This window comes from Microtus ochrogaster, chromosome 18, assembly GCF_000317375.1.
Source record: "Microtus ochrogaster isolate Prairie Vole_2 chromosome 18, MicOch1.0, whole genome shotgun sequence".
NCBI lineage: Eukaryota > Metazoa > Chordata > Mammalia > Rodentia > Cricetidae > Microtus > Microtus ochrogaster.
This window is the reverse complement of record NC_022020.1, coordinates 60,667,987-60,688,513: the sequence shown is the minus strand read 5'-3', so window position 1 is coordinate 60,688,513 and position 20,527 is coordinate 60,667,987.

The window sequence follows — 20,527 nt, the reverse complement described above, 5'->3', positions numbered from 1 at the left end:
CCTCTGGGGGCATAAAACTGTTGTTTATTTCTTAGCCATGAATGGTTCCTGTGACTGTTGGGTGGGGGGAAGGTCACACACAGAAAATACTTGTAAGTTTTAGAAGCTTATAGCCATGGCCTGGAGCTCTCAGCACTCCTGTTTCCTAGGATGGCTCTGGCTGCTGCAGGCTGGGCATTTGGGCCTGGAAACGTGATGCTTTGAAGGAGCTATAGGAAGCAAAGCCTCCTGCTTCCCGCTTGGGAATGGGACTTGTGCCTTTAAGACCTGCCTTGGGAAATCAGCCTGAGCAATATAATTGAGATGAAATTACCCCATATCACACCCACACATTCATTATGAGATTCCTTATTGACACCTTGACAATTTGTTTCAGAAGACATTATTGCATATTCCTCCCTCTGGAATAGATACAGATGCATATAGACATACGAGCCCACACATAATGTATATGCATATCAGTGTGTTTTTATTATATAATTATACGAGGCTATCAATCAGTTTTCATTTGGAACTCTTTGCATTTATAGTTCAGGAAGTTATTTAAAATCAAGAGGTGGAGAAGTGAGCCTCCTAGAAGAACTGAAGAGGCAGCCCTGGGTTGAATAACCCAGTAAGAGTGGCTTTGCTGTCTGAGTCTGCCCCTGCCGAGCACACACACACTCCCCTCTTCTTCATTACTGTGGGTTTTTCTTCCAGTGGGAATCCAGTCCTTGGAAGCACCGCAGTGTGAGGACATGGGGAGCCTCCTCAGCATCATGTAGAGCCATCTTTGCCTCTGCAAACCCTTCTGCTGGGTTTAGGGGAGATTGTTGGCAGCGATAACCTCACGGAATAGTAAATGGGACAGCCAGTGCCAGCCAGACTCAAACCCACAGATAGATCCATGAATGACAAACACAATGTGTTAACATGAAAATGAGAATGTTTGTTCTGTGTGCTGTAGAACACAGTGGGGGACTTGGACTAGCCACGGGAATGGGGAGGGGAAGAAACCCATTTTCTTTACATAAAGTATGGAACGAAAAATAAAACACTGCTAGATGTGCTAGTATTTTCTTGCTCTAACAAATTAGCAGATATTAATAACTTAATGTTACTAATTAACTTCTTTTGCTGGTGGTTTCAGAAGTTTCAATCCTTGGCTCCGTTGGTTCCGGACCCATGGTGGGGCAGAGTATGTGTTCAGAGTCTGTGACAGAGGCTCCTCACCTCATGGTGGGGCACGGCAAGTTACAGCCTCCAGTGACCTTCCTCTAGCTAGGTCCTACCTCTTAAAGACTCTAGAACCTCTTCACATCGAGCCCTCTGTGGGAGCTGATGCCATCAGCATGTGAGACTGTGGCAGGAACTCTCCATAGCCAAGTGGTATGGAAAGCCGGGTACTAGTTAGCAAGAGACAGGTGCCTGGTGTTAGTGAGAGATGCACGCCCTCTTCCTTCACGAGAGCAACTGCTCCTTAGCTGAGTCTGTGCTCGAGCGGCTCAGCATACTGGCCAGGACTTACTAAATGATGATCTCTGCAAATCCTTGGGAGTCACTCTTGCACGAGAGAGTGATAAAAGATTTAAAGCCATTTTCATGACCATTAAAGATTCATAGTAGTTGAAATTATATTTAAAGGATTTAGCAGCTCTTCCTTGGCTTTCATTGACGAATGTAGTGCTGATATTTTTTGTGATAATGCAGATGGGTCTCCAGTCCAATTGAACTTATTCACATCACGGATGCGGAATGACAGCGCTCTGATTTGTGGGGTGTGATGTGTGTGTTGCTGGAGCATCTACTCTGCGGCAGGTTCGGGTGGTACTTCAAGGAGACAGCCATAGCCAATAGATGAGAACATTTGGCATGTATCAAGGCTGATCCAGGCTCACCATCCATCAACAAGCGTCACTGACCTCTCTGCAGCTCTGCTTCTCAGATCGCTGCTCTCAGGATGGCACACGCCCTGTGCCTGTTAGATTTTGCCAACTTAATACAAGTAGGGTGAGCTGGGCAGAGAGAATCTCTATTGAGGAATTGCCTTCATCAGATTGGCATGCAGGCATGTCTGAGGGGGTGCATTTTCTTGATTCATGATTGATACAGAAGGGCCTAACCAATGTGGGCAGGTGGTTCTAGGTGGTATTAGAAACCATTCGGAGCAAGTCATAAAGAGCAAGCCAGGAGGCAGCATACTTCCATGATTTCTGCTTCTGCTTGAGTTCCTGCCCTGGCTTGCCTTGGTTATTACCTCTGATTTGGACTTACATAAACTCCTTCCTTCTTCAAGTTGCTTCTGGTCATGACGTTTATCACAGCAACAGAAACCTGACTAGGGCAGCTTTTCTCAGGATATTAGCTGCTTCAGCACCTTCTCAGACTCTATAACGGTGACAGTGACCATGGTGGTGCACAACCATAACCCATGCAGCCAGACCCCATGCCACCTCAGGGGCCCTCTGAAAGACTATAAGCAACGACACCTGCGTCCATAACAGATCATTCCAAGCTTTGTGTCTGCCCCAGTGTCCCAAAGCTGAAGGGTCAGAGCCTAGTAACTCATTTACTCATAGCCCGTGGATGGGAGCATACAAAATCTGCAGGCTCCTTTCCTCCTCTGCCCTTTGTCTGTCTTGGCTTTCACATGACAAATACATCCATGGACCAGAAAGTCAGCCATGTCGAGTGCAGATGACAAGCGAGGGATCAGGACCTTGTCTGGCAGATGCCAGGGGACAAGGCATCGGTGCCGATCTATGTTAAATGAGGACGGCTAAGGACCTTATGTCCCTAGATATCAGCCTTTGCTTGTGAGCACAGTGCCCATCAGTGGCGGATGGTGACTGAGCTGGCAAGAAGCAGGTTGAGTTGTTTCAGAGTGGTGGGCAACAAACTCTTTGTAAGTCAGGATCAACAGAATGAAGTTGGAAGGCCTGCACTGTCGACACTTGCCCGGTGCCGGGTCATCAGGTGCCAGGTCTCGCGATGATGACTTTACCCATACTCACTAATGGAATGCTCTAACTCCTTCCAAGCTGACTGCTGCGTATCACTTTGAAAACGTGAATCATGAGATTCAGAGATGTTATCTAAACTACCCAAAGGTGACAGGGCTGTTAGGGGGCAAAGCTAGGACCCAGGCTATGGGCATGACAGCAAAGGAAAGGATGAAAATGCCCCCATCATCATGGTCACACTGGCATTTTGAAAACTGTACCCAGTTCCTCCCAATTGAAGGGACCAACTGAACAGTAACGATACTGTTTAACAAATTCTACCGGAAGCAAGGATACAAAGTGCTACTTCTTCTTAGTTTTTTTTTTTTTCATTTTATTTTACATTCCCAGGGGTCAGGGACTGGAGTTGCAGCTATCTGTGCACTGTATGGGTGCTGGGAATCGAACCTGGGTCTTCTAGAAGAGCAGCCAGTATTCCTAATCACTGAGATATCTTTCCACCCCAGTAGTAATTTTTCACACAAGTGTCTGGGAATATTGACAATTGTAGCACAAATAACAAACACCCAGAGACAAATACTGGGGTTCAAGATCAGAAAAACAAAGCAGTCAAGTCACTAGAGAGCTCTTACCTCTACCAAGGCTCAGTCAAGCAAGAGGGTGATCCTGTTCTCAGCATGACTGTAGACTGCAATGCTCTCCACCAGACCTCAGACTGCAATGAGCTCGTCTCCTCTGCCTTATATACTTCTCTCCACCCAGCCAAATCACTCCTGTCTCCTCCACCTCCCTAGTGCGGGGATTAAAGGCGTGTGACTCCCGAGTTCTGAGAGCACCTTCGCGTGAGTTTTATTTCTCTCTTTACACAGATTCAATCTCACTTGAGTTCTGGGATTAAAGGTGTATATCATCACTTCCTGGCCCTGGTGGTTTAGCTCTACGCTCTGATCTTCAGGCAAGCTTTATTTATTAAAACACATAAAATGTCACAAGAGACAGTGTCTCAGAACACAGAATACTTGGATTTTGACTGACACAAATGTGTGTTCCTCTTCTTCCTTTATCAATGGAATAGTCGATAAATGCTAAATTAAATATAGTATAAAATTAAATGCAGTATTGCATGCTTATTAGCATCTAAAATGCTTGGCCAGATAGACTGTCATTTTTACTTTGTCAGGGGTGTTATGGACTAAGAGAGAGAGATAATTATAAAACACAGGCTGTTTCTTCATGGAATGCACTCTCTCAACACAGTTTGGGTATGAAATGCACCCCCAGCCCCCCAAAACCCTCATATTCTATTCTGAAAGTTAATGCCAAGCTAGTGGAACTGTTGATCCGTGATCAGATAATAAGGGTATTAACTTTATCAATGGATGTCTTTGAAGGGGACGTCTCGTCTGACCCCTCTGGCTCCCCTCTTTTTCTATTGCTTTACCACACGCTTCTGCCATGGCGGACTGAAACTCTGAAACCGTGAACACAAACAAATCCTTTTCTCTCATAAGTTGCTTTCTCGGGTGTTTCTCACCACGAACAGCAACTAACGCACACCTTCAGCCCCTGGAGAAGACAGCAGGGTTGGCGCAGGTTAGGGAGGAGCCTAACAGTCAAGGTTCTACCTCTCGTGGGTACCTAAGCAAGAGGTTCAGAGTTAGCATGCTCCGATGCCTGATTGTTTTTTCTTAATTTAAGTTTGTGATTGACTTATGATGTGCACTGGTACTTTTAAGAGCTTCGAATCAAACACAGTGCAAGTTCAGAACAATGTAAATGGCCTCCCAGAAAAGGGAGGGGGAAGACGCGACGTAATCTTTTTTAATGGCTGTAAAATGTGGGAAGGATAGATCATGAGCTCGCTGCATGGGGCCCTTGTCTGATCTCAATCCAGTATTGTAATTTAGACATGACTTTTTATTTAATTTCTGACTGAGAAAGGGAAATTAGAAAGCAGCATTATCTCCGCTGCTTCGTCATAATGAACGATATTTCACAGCGCCAGCCCTGGAGTTACCTTCAAAACTTCTTTTACGAGGCGGATGTTGACTCCGGTTGTAGGAGAGTGCAAGCTTCCCCACACTTGGGTTGCTTGAGGAGTAGAAAACCTAAGCAAAGTTTGTAATTAGAAGCTGGTTTAGGGCTCGGGTGGCCCACAGGCTGGCAGGTAGGGGAGGCAAACAAAAAGAACTTTGAGCTGGGCGGGCACCAGAAGACTCCGAAAACCTGGCGAGGTTGCCCTGCGCTTGCTGACATGTAAGTAACAGTTCTCTTCCCAAGCTTGCTTGTTGGTTTGATTTTTAAATCAGGGGGATTTGTCCCATCTGTAATTAACCCTTGCATCTGACCAGAGCCGGGCTGTCCCCCGCCTCTTCTCTTCCCCACGCCTGGACACTAAATACATAATGGTTTGATAAATATTTAAGCAGCGATGAGGGAGATAATGCAAGCAATCCATTAAAGCCGCCTGCCTGGGCCGGCACCGGGGAAAATGGTGGTGCAAAAATGGATGGAGCTCTTCGAATCACAGGCAGATCAGCAGGCTCCTCGGCCGCAGAGGGCATAGACACAGAGCTCCAGTCCCGGAGGCCAGGCGCAGGCGCTGAACCCTGGGGCCCTCCAGAGTCTCGCAGTGGCCCTCCTGCCACTCACTGTCATCACCACGGGTCAGCCTCGCTGCTGAGCAAGATGGGACTGACGCGCTCTGGATGGTAGATGGCGTGCAATGAGCTCTGTCCATGAAATTGGGACCACCAGGGCCATTGAGGACAGCTTGCTGCTAACCTCTATGCCAGGGTGGCCCCAAGCCAAGCTGCAGTTTGACCAGGATAATCCCAGATTCTGTCAGTTGTCTGGCACAGTGTTCAATGGTACCTTCTGTCACTTTTAAAACATTAGTTTGATGACTGCATATATGTCCACGTAACTGTATTCCGCTCACACTCAGCCCTCCACTGCGTCTTATCATCCTCCTGTCCTCACCAACCTTCCTCTAAGTCCTCATCCCGTTTTCACATCTGTTTGTTTTGTTCTTGCTTTTGCACGTGGCGGGCTGGGTTTAACCAGGGACATTCCACAGGGCATGCGCGTGAAGCTATCCATGGGACCACAAGTAACTCTCCGGTGTCTGCACCAATTGTGAAATGACATCCTCCTCTTCTCTGATAGCAGCCTCTGACTACCCCTTTTTGGGCACCTTAGCTTGAATGCTAATTTCTATGGTAACCCCATCTATGACTCTCCAATAGAATGCTTTAGAATGAAGGAGATGAGTGGGTAGGAATGACAGCAGCAATGATTGTCATGTGAGCTACATTGAGGAAAGCCATATATAGGGCTCAAACACCCTACTACAGAAGACACCACACACACACACGGAGAGAGATTTCTGCACCTTGATATAATCAAATTATAAAACAAAAATGATTGTTTGAGCCCACAGCTTTAGAGTTCAGTCATGACTGGCTAACCCTGTTGCTGCAAGCCCATGGCAGCAGAGAATGACTTGAAGAGAAACCACTCACCTTATGTCTGGACAGTGAACAAAGAGGAAGAGGTAAGAGTTGGGGTCCTCTTCACCCTTATGAGGTCATGGACCCAATGGCCTAAACACTTCTTACCATGCTGTACTCCCATGGCTCCCCCATCTTTCTGTAGTATCAGGCTAGGAAGCCAGGCTCTCTAGCACGTGGGTCTTTGGGGGAATCCAGTTCCTAGCACATGGAACATTGCCTCTTGGGTTCTCTAAATCCCTCTTGCACTTCATACAAGCCTCTTAGCCTCCTGCAAGCTCACCTTGATTCTAACACCAGCAAACATGCTTAGCACCATGGGGTCCTTCAGGGGCCAGTCAGATCCATTCCCTGTGGCTTTGCCACAGTTCTCAGATCAGTGAAGACTGGCTTTATGGACTCAGTCTATCAGCCACAGTTATTTATAATTTGCTGCATCTCTCCCTTGCTCAAAATGTCTTTCACTGTAGCATTTTTTCAAAGATTTGCTTCTTTTTATTTTATGTGCATGAGTGTTTTGCCTGAAGGTATTTTTAAGCACGCCATGTGTATGTCTGGTGCTTATAGAGATCAGAAAAGGGCACCAGACCCCTGCAACTGGAGTTACAGAGAGTTGTGAGCCACTATGTGGGTGCTAGGAACCAAATCAGGGTCCTCTGCAGGAGCAGCAAATGCCTTTCTCTCTAGCCCCACCACTACACCAATTTAAGAATCCATCTTTATCCAGGATATCATCAGTCATAGCTTCAAATAATTGTCAGCAAAAGGCTCCCCTTTATACACAAATATACCCAGCATGAATCATAGGTGGCCACACACATTCTCCTCCAAAATCTCATTTCTACTCTCTAAATATAGAAAGGTTGGGTCCCTACTTTTTCATGATCTTATGATTACTTGTTATTCTCTTCTTAGATAATCAAGGTGTGAACCATTAAAAATTAAAAATTTGGTGGAGAAGTTGGGGAGATTGGTCAGTGGGTAAAGAGCTTGCCCCACAAATGTGACCTGAGTTAGAATCCCTAAACCCATGTAAGGAAAGGCATAGTGCTATACATCTGGAATCCTAGTGTTTTTACAATGTTTCTATCTGGGCAGTGGAGACAGGAAAATCCCTGGAAGCTCTCACGGCAGCTAGCAGGCCATAAAGAAAAGCCTCTGTTCAAACAAGGCAGAAGGTGAGGACCAACACCCAGTGCTGTCCTCCGACCTACCCATGCCCTGAGGTGTACTGTCACTCACACACGTAGACATACACACATCACACACACACATACACACACCAAAATGATACCTATTATTCATTCAATTCATCTCTTCCCTCTCATCTATCTATCTATCTATCTATCTATCTATCTATCTATCTATCTATCTATCTATCTATCTATTCAATGATGCATTCAACAGACATTCACGAATATGGTGTGCCGGGCTAATCCCATTTCCAATGGGACCTGGACAAACGCCACAAAAGTCTCAGTTGCCTCATGGCCGGGGAACTGAAGAGAACACTGTCTTGCTAGTTACATCACTCAATGCCTCCCTGCTGGACAGGTTATAAATCTTTGTGTCTGCTTCTCCAACTCCCAGAGGATGACTCTGGAGGCTGAGGAGGGAAAGTGTCCTCAGGGGATTCACACCCTCAAATCTATTTGTGCATCGACCTTCACCCTTGCCTCGGCTTCCAGCTCAGACTGCATCTAATGCGTGTGACCTCTGCTTCTCCAGCGAGTCTCTGGAGTCCAGCCCAGACGCCCCAGCCCACCGGGCTTACAGGCCCCTATGGCCTTGATGTCAGCCTCCTTCCTTACTACAATGTCCTTGGGGTTTTACAGGCAAAGAGAGCTATAGCAATATTCAGATGTCTGCGGGACTCCATAGGTGAAGCCATGAACCATGTGCTATCTAGAGGGAGAGTGTGCCTGCTTGTACATACAATGCACATGCTTATCTCATGGCTACATTCTCCCTTTCCTTTGTACTATCCCCTTCTTTATTTCACTCATGGCATTGCAAATGATGGTTATAGAAATTTAATTTTTCTTTTGCATTCACAGATTCTGATATCAGATTCCTTGAATTCACTGTGGCTTGTTTCCCCAAAATAATTGCTAGATGTAGCTAATACAGTAATACAGGCACACTGCTTTTTTTTTTCGCAGTTAGGACTTAATGTAACAGAAAGTTTTGACTGGGCACTCTGATCCTCTTATCTAAGAAATCAGTCTTGCCGTTATCTTTGTGAGAGTTGTCCTGGTCTTTGGGATGACCACCTAGCTAGCACTGAGCTCAACCAATGGAGGAGGATGCCTAGGAGAGGGTAGCTTGTGATTATGAAGGGTCAAGCATGTCCAAGAGAACACACGGAAGCATCGTGGTGTGTAGTCTAGGATGAGCCAGACTCAAACTCCAGGGATGAGCAGGTTGACTTTGAGGGTGTTCTTCCCAATCTAGGTCTCAGTTTCTTCACACTTGAAATGGGGTTGGTGGATTCTCCTCACGCGGCTGTTAGGGCTGAAGAGGGAGGACATAGTGTCAGCACAGCACCTGTCTCAGTGAAAGTTTCCCATGACTGGCAAGTTTTATTATTAGGTGGGATACAAGTACAAAATACCCTATCTGTACGAAAGTACATAGCAGACAATGAGGACTACTGAGAACTCAAGAACAATGGCAATGGGTTTTTGATCCTACTGCACGTACTGGCTTTGGGGGAGCCTAGGCAGTTTGGATGCTCAACTTACTACACCTGGATGGAGGTGGGCGGTCCTTGGACTTCCCACAGGTCAGGGAACCCTGATTGCTCTTCAAGCAGATGAGGGAGAGGGACTTGATCGGGGGAGGGGGAGGGAAATGGGAGGCGGTGGCGGGGAGGAGGCAGAAATCCTTAATAAATAAGTAAATTAAAAAAAAAGACCTCACAGAGCTGTGGAGACCAGCAGATGTCAAACTGTTTGCCTTGAGCTATCTCTGTCTTTGCATGCGCTAAGCATGGCCTACTGGTTTCTGAAGGACCATTAGGCTAAGTCTGAAGTCCTCATTCTATAAAAGCCTCAGGGAAGAGGGGCGATATGCTGGTGATGACTGTGACATCTAGAACTTTCCCCAAAGCCCTCCTTTTTACACAGTGGTAACAGTGGAGTCGCTGGCCTAGTGAATCCCATGCATACCTGACCATCATTTATCCTCTTGGATACTGTAATTGATAGTAGCTTTGGTTGAACCCATAGGATGTTGGTAAGAGCCGGAGCAATAGTCCATGATCTTGACTAGAAGTCAAACCTGAGAGTAAACAGACAGATAGCTACACCAACAACCAAAAGGTAACATGAGAAGGTAGGAACACAGGCAGCCCTCAGCACAAGGGAAATGCTAAGTAGTTCACAAGGGGGGTATTTAGCCGTGGTGGGGAAGGGACGTTGAGGTCTCTAAGTTAGCCCACCATGCAAAGCTCTCTGTTACTCTCACAAAAGAATCACTGTTGATGGCCTTGGAGAAGCAGAGAAGGAGAAAGAAGCACTCTGAAGATTTGGGAAGGAAGATGGGGAGAGACCCTCCCCCAACAACTTGTCTTGGTGATGATAAGAGATGGCACAGAAACTGGAGACGTGTTATGACTGCCGATGGGTGGAACTGTGGGCTGAGCATTTGTACCTCCACCCCCAAGTTCATATGCTGACATCCTGACCCCCATATGGTGGAATTTGAAGGTGGAGACTTTAGGGGTGGCTAAGGTTTCATGAGGTCATAAAAGTGGAGCCCCATGGTGGGTTTAGTGCCCTAAGCACCAGGACTTCTCTGTCCTGTGAATCTATCAGAGAGGCATTATCTCCAAGCCCCAAAGAGGGCCCTCTCTTGAACATTTACACACGAGTACCCCAGTCTTGGCTTCCAGGCTTCTAGAACTGCGAGCAATAACAACTGTGCCTTATGTGTCTCCCTGGAGTAGCATTTCCTTGAGCAGCTGCTGGACCGAGCGAGCAAAGCAGGTGTGTACACCCTGAACACCAGCCACCACCTTCTCCCACAGCATCTCAGCAGCCAGGACTATCCACGGGGCTGACCCACCTCTGGCCGCAAAGCACTGTTATTTGCAGAGAACCTCTTGGGGCTCCCAAGGGGCATGGACTGAACCTGCGGTAGGGTCTTCAATCACAGCACATTTCCCTTCGGGGTGGCAGGATAGAGGGCAGACCTTGCTCAACAAGAAAGAGCCTGCCCAGAGCTATGGAAGCCTCTGCTCCCTGGCTAGAAATTGGCGGCATAACAGTGGGCTGAGCCTTGCTTCTGCGCAGAGCCACACCAGTCCCTAGCTGTGAGGAGGGAGTCCTTGTCACCCTGGTAAACTTGGCTCCTTCTCTGCTCAGTTTCTCTGACAGCAGTGACTGCCGTGCTGGGTCTAGGAACCTAGGTTTGACTTGGAGGACCGGATGAATCATTTCTAGTTCTGAAGTAATAGAAAGCTTGTCTGGATTCCAAGCTTGTGGGTTTTCTTAGGAGCCTTCTTCTAGGCTGAAAATTCTACAAGTGAGGTCTACTGGACCCTTCCTACTTCCCTGAGCAGGCTGGCAGGGCCTACTCTATTGCTGATATCCATACCACCTGAAGTCACTTCTCCTGGCCACCTCCAGACTGGCCTTGGCTCTAGGCTATGAGCCATTCCTTTAGGTAATAGTGTTCTACATGGGTAGAGCTTAACTTCTGGTGGAGACTTTCTCCCTGAAAGAAACTGGTAACTGGAGTCCTATTAGGCTGTCGAATTTCAAGAGGTTGCAATGTACGATTCCTTCCTAACTCAACTGTGTCTTCACTGGACAGTTTATTAACCCAAATGATAAAATTTGCAAGTCCCAAAACTGTAGGCATCAATAAGAGACGAGTTAGAAGTCCTTCGGTAGACTTCCACCCTGACAAGTTCTGACTGGGATCCCTCCACACTACAGACACCAGCGGTTGGCATCATGGTATCCAAGAAAGCGCTTACTACCTGCCGTGAAATTGCCCACTGTTCAGGGAGGAGGCAGGAGGCGGGGAGCGTGAGAGCCAAGATGCATACCTTGGTGGGGTCAGGGGCGGGAGAAAGTTTTCTCTAGCTGCATGATGCACCTGGATCAATAAACAGGTTTTTTTTTAATTGTTATTCATTTTACAACTCAATAAAGCTTAATTATGAGAAAGCAGGAAGAGAAGCAGAAGCCACGCTCACATAATATTGTGTTCCTTGCAGCAATTCCTGTGGGGCCTTCACACTTGCGTTGCAATGTAGAACAAACCAAATTACGGGGACTATTCAAAATTCATTTAAGAACATCATTGAGGAGCATCATAATAAAAACACAATGAAGACAAGCTCGGGCTGTTAATTTGTGGCGCTGTGAGTGTTTGGGGGTCTGGATGTGTACGTGTAAGTGTGAGAGCACACGCATGGCTGAAATGGTTCTGCCTGGCACAGGGGGTGTCCGTGACCGAGAGTCAGGTCTGAGGCGACGGACAAGACTGGCTCAAAGGGCACACGGAAGGAGTTAGGGACCGTTGGGAAGTGCCCATTGTCTTATCCTTCTTCAGGCTCCAATCCTGGTGCAGTTTTGGGGGAGGAACCAGGATGCATATAAAAGGCTGAAAATCCCAGAGCTTAGACACACACACACACACACACACACACACACACACACACACACACACACACAGAGAGAGATTCAAGAAATACCCCATTCCCTGTCTCTATGTCCTCTCTAGTTAGGCGAACCTCTTCATCTCACTGGAAACAGAGAGCCCGAATCTGATGAGCTCCTATCTCAACAGAGAGCCTAAAGGACTGTGCGCAGGGCTCCAAGGCCCTTGGCTGTGTGCCGTCCATGATTCCTGGCTTTCCTGCGGAGCCATGACCTGTGACTCATAACAGCCCAATGCAGTACGGATGGATGGGTGGCCTGCAAGGGCTGCAGAGCCTTTCTTCGGAGGTCCCCAGCCTGGGTTGGGACCTTCTTGGTTCTGGCTCCTCCTAAAGACTTTCTTCGGCCCTATGGCCTAGGCTGAGAAGGGACTTTTTGTCCTCATTGCAGCTGATCTCAGCTCTGCTCTCCCAAACCCAGCTGCCTTCCTCCCGGGCCTGCCCCAGCTGCCCTGCCCTTCCGGCTGCCCTGCCCTTCCGGCTGCCCTGCCCTTCCGGCTGCCCTGCCTTTCCGTTTCCGTCTTCACAGTGTGGAGCTTTACATTTTACTCCCATGTCCTGACCCCATTTGACCACTGTCCTGTTAGGTCCTTGAGCCCATTGCTTTGGGCCTCAGTTTACTTATTTGGAAAGCAGGTGTTGTAAGTTTTCCTTCCCTTCCTACAGGAGTTTTTTTTCCCCTGAATTAATTAATTCTCTTAATTAATTAATTAAGTAGATCGCTTTGAGATACTTAGACAAAAGGTGCATTCGAAGTGCAAATTATTATTTATTCTTAATGAACCCTTCTTTGGAGATAATTTACTCCCGATTCTGCAGGGAAACACAGTGGACCCTGGGGAAGGAGAAAATGACAAGGCTGACTTTTTGTTTGTTTGGGGGAAGCAGGAAGGGAGGGGAGGGGGTTATATGTAGTGATTCTCTCCCTGGGCAAATAGTGAGAGAATTAACCAACAGCACTCTCCATGTTCCACCATGCCTCCTCAGCCCTCCACCATGCTTCGTGTCCCTCCGCCCTACCCCCTTCTCTGCCCCTTCCCCATCCCACCTCCACCCCTGCCCTCACCCCCATCCCAGCCCTGCCCCTACCCCTGCCCAACCCCTGCTCTACCCCTGTCCTCACCCCTGCCCTCACCTGGGCACATAGCCTCTGCTTATCTCCTTCTTCCCTTTATTACTTCTTCCGTGTGTGTGTGTGTGTGTGTGTGTGTGTGTGTGTGTGTGTGTGTGTGATATTTCACTCACTAGAGAGAGAATGAAACACGACACACAAAATTGCTTTCTTTGGGGGGAGGTATTAACATTTTAAAAGAAATGGACTGCACATAGCCACAGGCTATGTCTATGTCAGAATTATAGGCAGGGTGACCAGAGCGGGAAAATTCTGGGAAGAGGAAAGGCTCGGTCTGCAGATGTCACCCAGACACAGAGGAAGCAAGATGAGAATGCCTCACTGATAAAGGTACAAAGCCACGTGGCTAACACAGATAAGAATTATGGATTAATGTAAGATATAAGAGTTAATAAGAAGCCTGAGCTAATAGGACAACCAGTTTATAATTAATGTTAAGCGTCCGTGTGTTTCTTTGGGACTGAACAGCGGCTGTGGGATTGGACAGAACAGAAGCATCTGTCAATACCTGGGGGAAGAAACAATATTGTCAAGTGGCTAGAACATTCATGCTAGTATTGGGCTATTGGACCCAGTCTGATTCTACCATCAGCAACTTGGCAAGTCAACAAGTTACTGTCTTAAACAGCCCCCACCCCATGTAATAGATAAGAACCTGTATCTGTGCTTGTTTCCAGTTACAAATGTACTGATATGTAAGAGACACTCCAGGCCTGTCTGGTTTATAGAGTCAGGTCTATGACAGCCAGGACTACATAGAAAAAAACCTATCTCAAAAACAAGCAAGCAAACCAACAAAAAGAAAAATCTTTTGTTTATTAGGCAACTTCTCTGTGCCAAACCTGTTTAGGGTGAATTATATATTTAAAATAATATCAAAATGCCTTTGAGTGATTGACATATTGTTAATGACTTAAGCCAATCTAGTCAGCATTTATTGGGCACCAATTATTTGTAAGATGATGGTGGAGAAAATCAAACATGTTTAAGGAAAGGCCCTTGCATTTTGGGCAGAAAATTTCTTGTGGGTGCTTCTTAATGAGGTGTCAGCCTTTAAGGGCAGATTTTCCATAGTTGAATCCTGACAAGGAGGCATGGCTAACTGACCTGTTTTGTAGGAGGACAGCAGCAGAAGACAAACTTTTTACAGAGTGAGGTTTTTGCCATCAGTGCTCGTCTGTGTCTATTTCAATGACACAGGATGCTAATTCGAACTCTTAAGCCACTTCCCTGATCCACCAGATAAATAAATAAATAGAAGTCTCTTTTAATTCATTTTGGAAAACATCTTGCTTTATTTCATCCCCTTGGTGATTTATAACAAAGTAAAAACTATGATGAGTTATAACGGAACTGGATTCCTAATGTGTAAGCCATAGCATTGCTTAATTTGGTTTGCTATTAAAGTTTTAATAGAAAATATCATTTGATTGCAATTTAGGAATAAAATGTGATTTTCATATTATAACTAATATGAATAATAAGCCCCCAAATGTCTTAATATAGCAGACATTTCTATTAACACAATGAATATACTTCAGATGTTGCTGGCATACTAATTCTGAGTACCATTGTCCCCCTGTACTAACAGGTTAGCTTCTGGAACATTCACTAGCCTCACCCAGGCAGACTAACTGGCAATTATTTCTCAAATCTATTAGTCCTTTAGTGCAGTGATAATTAAAGTGTTATGTCTCTTTAAATGAAGTTGGTTTCTATGCTAGGCCAAATAGCTCTCAGACGCTTCCTCTGTGTAGTCTGGGCTTTGGGTAGCTGTGCCATCTTGGGATCTGGACTGGGACCTGAAACTATTTTACTCATAAGACTTGGCACTTCCAGGTCTCCAGGCTGGTGGGTCTCACATAAGTCAAGAGGCTATGTGCTTCCCTTTCTACATAAGCAACTCCTATTATTTTATTTATTTGTTTACTCATTTGTCCAAAGATTATGAACTGAGAGCTCATTTTATGCCATTTTCCTGTGGCATTCTAAAGTTACCATGGTGATTAGCCATGACACCGGGCCTCTGCTCATTGGATCAAGTAATCCTGACAAAGGGTGTATAAATGAATGCTATGGGGAAAATTTGGGTCTAAACATGCAGCAACAGGAAGCTGTCCATGCTAGACTCTAGGAGAAGGCTTTCTTGTAAAGTAGAAGTGTAAAGACTGAGCAAGAGTGTAAACACAAAGCTGAGGGGTGTTCTGGGCATGTGCAAGTGTGCTGTGTGTGCGAGAAGGCACATGCTGCCTGGGGCTGGAAGAGATTGAGAATGAGTTGTATTAGACAAGGCTGCCATAACCCTACAGGCCAAGGGGAAGAGTCTACACTGAGCCCTAACAGTGGGGAAGTTCTGAAGGCTGGTGGGCCACCTGCCCAGATACATATCTTGCAAAAATCACTCTGGCCATGACTTGGAGAATGGGCAAGATCTGTGTTATCAAGGCAGTTCAAGCTAATGGCCTCTGTTTTCTCCCCGCAGGAGTACTAGGGATAGAGCTCAGACCTCATTCATGCTAGATGAGCTACATTCTGTCACTGAGCTACAGCCCCAGCTCTGGATGGAAGGGTCTGAAAGAGGAAAGAAAGTTTATATAGAATCCAAGCAGAGGATCCCAGGGGCTGAACATAACTGAGTAGCAAATGAGTATAACAGAGGAGAGCAATGGATGGAGAAGTAAATATGAAGGGTAGTGAGGGGAGAAAGCAAGGAGGAACCTTCTCCGAAGTCACTCCTACCCAGCTCGCTCCCACCAGCCCATTGTCTGGTAGTGCGTCTTTGGTTCAGCCAGCTCCTGAGCTGACTCAGGTTCTGTTCAAACACTGGCCTCATCGATCTAGCCTGGCCTGTTCCAGTTATCTGTAGAGTATAGTTGAAGATATTGTATTTATAACAATAAACCCATAATAATAAAAAGCCTATCTTTGAAGGGAGAACCTGAACTTCACTGGAGTGGAGGAATCTGTGCCCTCAGGTTGTACCCTAGCACAGTGCCAGCTCTTAAATAATACATTTTGAATGGATGAATGAATGAATGAATGAATGAATTCATCTGTGCCTCATACAACTTAGCAGAAGGAGGCATCACCTGAGAAAAGGATGGCTGTAATGGGGCTGGGGCTGGATTCATCAAGTAGGAGGCTTGATAAGGCTTCATGTGGGTTTGGCAATACTGAATTACACAAAGCCTTAATGGGTACTCCTGGTCCCTTTTATTGAGTACCCTTTATTGAGTACCTGCCTTGGGTCTTGGGTTCTGGAAGCAAACAGTTCCTACCCATTGGCAGCTTAGAATTTTATTTTTTTAATTTTATATTGTGTGTGTGTGTGTGTGTGTGTGTGTGTGTGTGTGTGTGTGTTTCCTCAGAGGCCAGAAGAGGGCATTATCTCTTGGAGCTGGAGTTAGAGGTGGTTGTGAGCCACCCAATGTGAATGCTTGGGAATGGATCCTAGCCTTCTGCAAGAACAGGAAGGTTTCTTACTTCTGAGCCATCTCTACATCCTGAGCTTGGTGTTTTCAGGGGTAACCTCTGCTAACTTTGCCTGGAGTGGCCTGCCCTTAGCATCCAGAGTTGGCAACTCTGGTATTGTTTTTCTCTTGGGAAGGTATCTGTCAGCATGCCAGAGCTGTAGATAGCAATCCTGCCTCTCTTTATAGCTCTTGCATGGAGCAGGAATCTCCAAGGAACCAGAGCCTTTTTTAGATGCCCTGTGGGCATTTGATCTTTGTAGCATTTTGAGAGGGTGGGCAGCGAGCAAGAGTGTGGTTGGCTTCAACACTGAGGTCTTCTTCCTGGTGATGGTGCGTGGCATGTTTTACTCCTCAACATGGTCCACACATAAGCTCTCCAAATAGGCCTCATCTGCGGGGCTCACTGACAGCCTCGGTGAGCAGATTGATTGACGCCTGTTACTGTCTCATCACTGTGACTAAATGCCTGACAAGGAGCAGCTTAAGCTGGGAGGGAAGATTGATTTGGGCCCCTGGTTTGCGGGGGTACGTTCCTGTGTTGTGGGGAAGGGAAGGCATGGAGGGGAGTGGCTCCACGGTGTCAGGGTATGCAGGGGTTCACTTCCATATTGAAGGAGCAGGAGCGCAAGGCCAAGAGAGAGACTGGGGCCAGAAACAAGGCTTAAATAGCCTTCCCTCTGTAGCCTACATCCTCCACAATGGCATCAGATTTTAAAGGTCCTCATGTCTCCCTAATCAGTATCACCCCTGGAGACCATTTTCAAACACACACAAGCCCATATACAAACCACACCAGTTGATAAAACCAAGTCCAGACAGAATAGCAACCGCCGTCTACCTGTCTTCAAGATGTCATGCAAGTATATCAACCCAACTTGTGCAAGCAAGCAGATCACCTGCTTTCCTTGAGGGTCACCTGATCATTGCCTAGCTCAAAGACGAGCACCACTGAGCCAGGAACACAAACCGCGCATGTCCAAACTCTGCCTTCTTGCTCACCTTGTTAGGCAAGCAGAAAAGCCTGCCACTGCTCACTGGTCTGATGCCACTGCCTCTGATGGGTTCAGGCAGCGTCTGGCTTTGGAAACAGTGCCAAAGTGATAGTGGATTCGTCTCCATAAGATCCTTCCCCTCAAATGCGTGTTTCCATCCCAACGAGGACAATCACTTACAGATCCGCAGTCGCTGTCACCAGGCCTCTACCTAAAAACCTCCCGTGGCCGATTCTGCAGCACTTTCGACTGGAGTTCATTTCTGAGCTCATGCCTAAGTGACCTCTCATAACCTGTGCTTTGCTTAGATTGACAACTCACGTCTTTTCTTTTCCCTAGCGTATTCGAGACAAACGGGAGCCTTTGAAGTTGCTACGATGCTTTAGATCTCTGTGCTCACTGTCCCTCGGCCGGGTGTTCTCCATCCACCACTTCCTAAGTTCACACGCCGGCTCGACACAGTCTGGCTCCAAGCATGTTCTAGTTCGGTTTCTACTGCTGTGGTAAAACACCATGACCAGAAGAAACACGAGGAGAAAAGGTTCTATTTAGCTTACACACACTGTCATAAAGGGGGGTCATGGCAGTAACTCAAGGCAGGAACCTGCAAGCAGGAACTGAAGCAGAGGCTGTGGAGAAACCCTGCTTATGGACTTGATCCCCACCACTCTCTCAGCTTGCTTTTTTATACCATCAAGGACCACTTGCTTGAGGTGACACCACCCACCATGGGCTCGGCCCTTCTCCACTGATCATTAATTAAGATAATGCCCCACAGATCTGTCAACAGGAAATATGTCAGAAACCCAGGGCATTTTCTCCATAGTGAAAGTGCTTGCCTCTTTCTGGATGACTTTTAGCTCATGTCAGGTTGACAGAAATTAACCGATACACAGTGCCCTCTTCCTGATTTTCTAAAACAGAACTTCTCACCCAGGGTCCTAAAAGTTGATCCATTGGCAGTCCAGAGCCTCTTGAAATCAAGGACCCTATCTTACATGACGTTCTCCATGCTTAGCCCACTGTCCAACACACAGTAGGTGCTCAACAAGGAGCAAATGAACACAAGCCCCCACTCCCATCTGCTGCATCTCCAACGGGTTGGAGAGAACGTTTTGTTGGTTCCTGTAGTCAGCCTTGCTTCTGAGAATGCCCGCTCAGCTGGTAGATCTGCAGTTTGGCCTCTCATTTCTAACGCTCACCCTCCGGGTTTCCTCAGGTTAACATCACCACCATGCTTCTCTACCCTGACCCATTGCCTTCCTACACAGCCCCAGACCGGGCCAGCTTCCACCTGGGGCCAGTGGCCTGCCTTCTCGTCTGATGCCTCTCACATTCCCTGTGTGCCAACAGGGAGGCTGCCCTTCCCTTAGCACAGCTCTCATATTTAGCTTTTAATCTTTCCTCATAAATTAATCTCTCTGGCTTCCTAATCATGTCTGTGCCCTGCTCTGCACCCTTTCCACCTTCCCTACCTCCTTTGGGTAATGAGATGCCCATCAGTGCGCTGGCTGCAATATCCCAGACTCCGTCTTACTCCAGACACTATTTCCTTTTGGCTTTGTGTCTTGGCCCCTGCATATGCATACCTAAATCACCCGGCCTTTCTTATTTATTTCTCTGTTGGCTTCCCATCACAAGCATATCCAATCTATGCTCTTCTCTGGGGCTGCATCTTCCCCACTGGAACCCCAGGTTTTCGCCCTTCCTTCACTTATGGGATCCATCTCTGTTTTTAGGATTATTTTCCCTCCTTGTGCTAATGCTCATGTCACTCAGGTTGACTCCCATCTGGAGCCATCTTACCTTAATAGCACTTTTCCCTCCAAGAGAAGATCACGTTTCTTCACTCCTTCCCAGGCCAAGTGGCTGGCCTTTCGCTTCAGAGTCCACTCCCATAAAATGCAAAGGGAAAACTGGCTATACTGAAAAGTGGTTCAGCTCTTAGAAAACCTAAAGCTAAGTTTGTGTTTGGCAGGAGCAAAATTCCCCAAGAAGTCCTCTTTGGTGAGCTATTATACAGAGATTACTACAGATAGAATTTAGTTTATGAGTAAACTAATCATAGTCTATGGCTGATGATTTTGACATAAGTAGGGTTGGAAGATAATATTTAATCTATAGGCCCTTGACAGACTTCTCTTTCCTCTTTTTACCCCTACCTCCTCTGCACTGACCCAGGAGAAGTTGGTTTGGCAATGTCTTTGTGCTCGGTAGCCTTGTCCCTGTTCACAGTCACTCTAGTGAAGTAGACAAGGTGACAGTGGGCATAGGTGGGTCAAAGAGGAGCAGAAGGGTCTGAGGGAGGCTCCTGCCAACAGAGGGCAGCCTCATTCTGCCCCTTCTGGTTATGTCATCTAGGACCAGTTAACCTTTCTAGATTCTGATTTCTTACTTATTTAGGGATGAATAATAAAGCATTTCAGAATTGGTAGATAAAGACAAGAGCTGGGAGGTGTGACTCAGTGGCAGACAGTTTGCCTAGCATTTGTAAGACCTAGGTTCAATTTCAAACATTTCAGAAACAAAAACACCAATGAAAAATAAACACTAAATATGGACATAGGTCCTGATTTCTCAGAGGGGATACCTAATGGTAGATGTGTCCCCTTGGGTGTTTTGTCTCCTGAAATCCACTATTAGTATTACTGATTGGTTCTTACCTTAAAGAGGCAACTATCCCGATGGTGTGAATGCCTCAGTCGGCCACTATCATCTGGAGAATAGCCTGTCTACAAGCCAGTGATGTGAGGGTTTGGTGGTGGGAGAAGTGATTGTGTGTGTGTGTGTGTGTGTGTGTGTGTG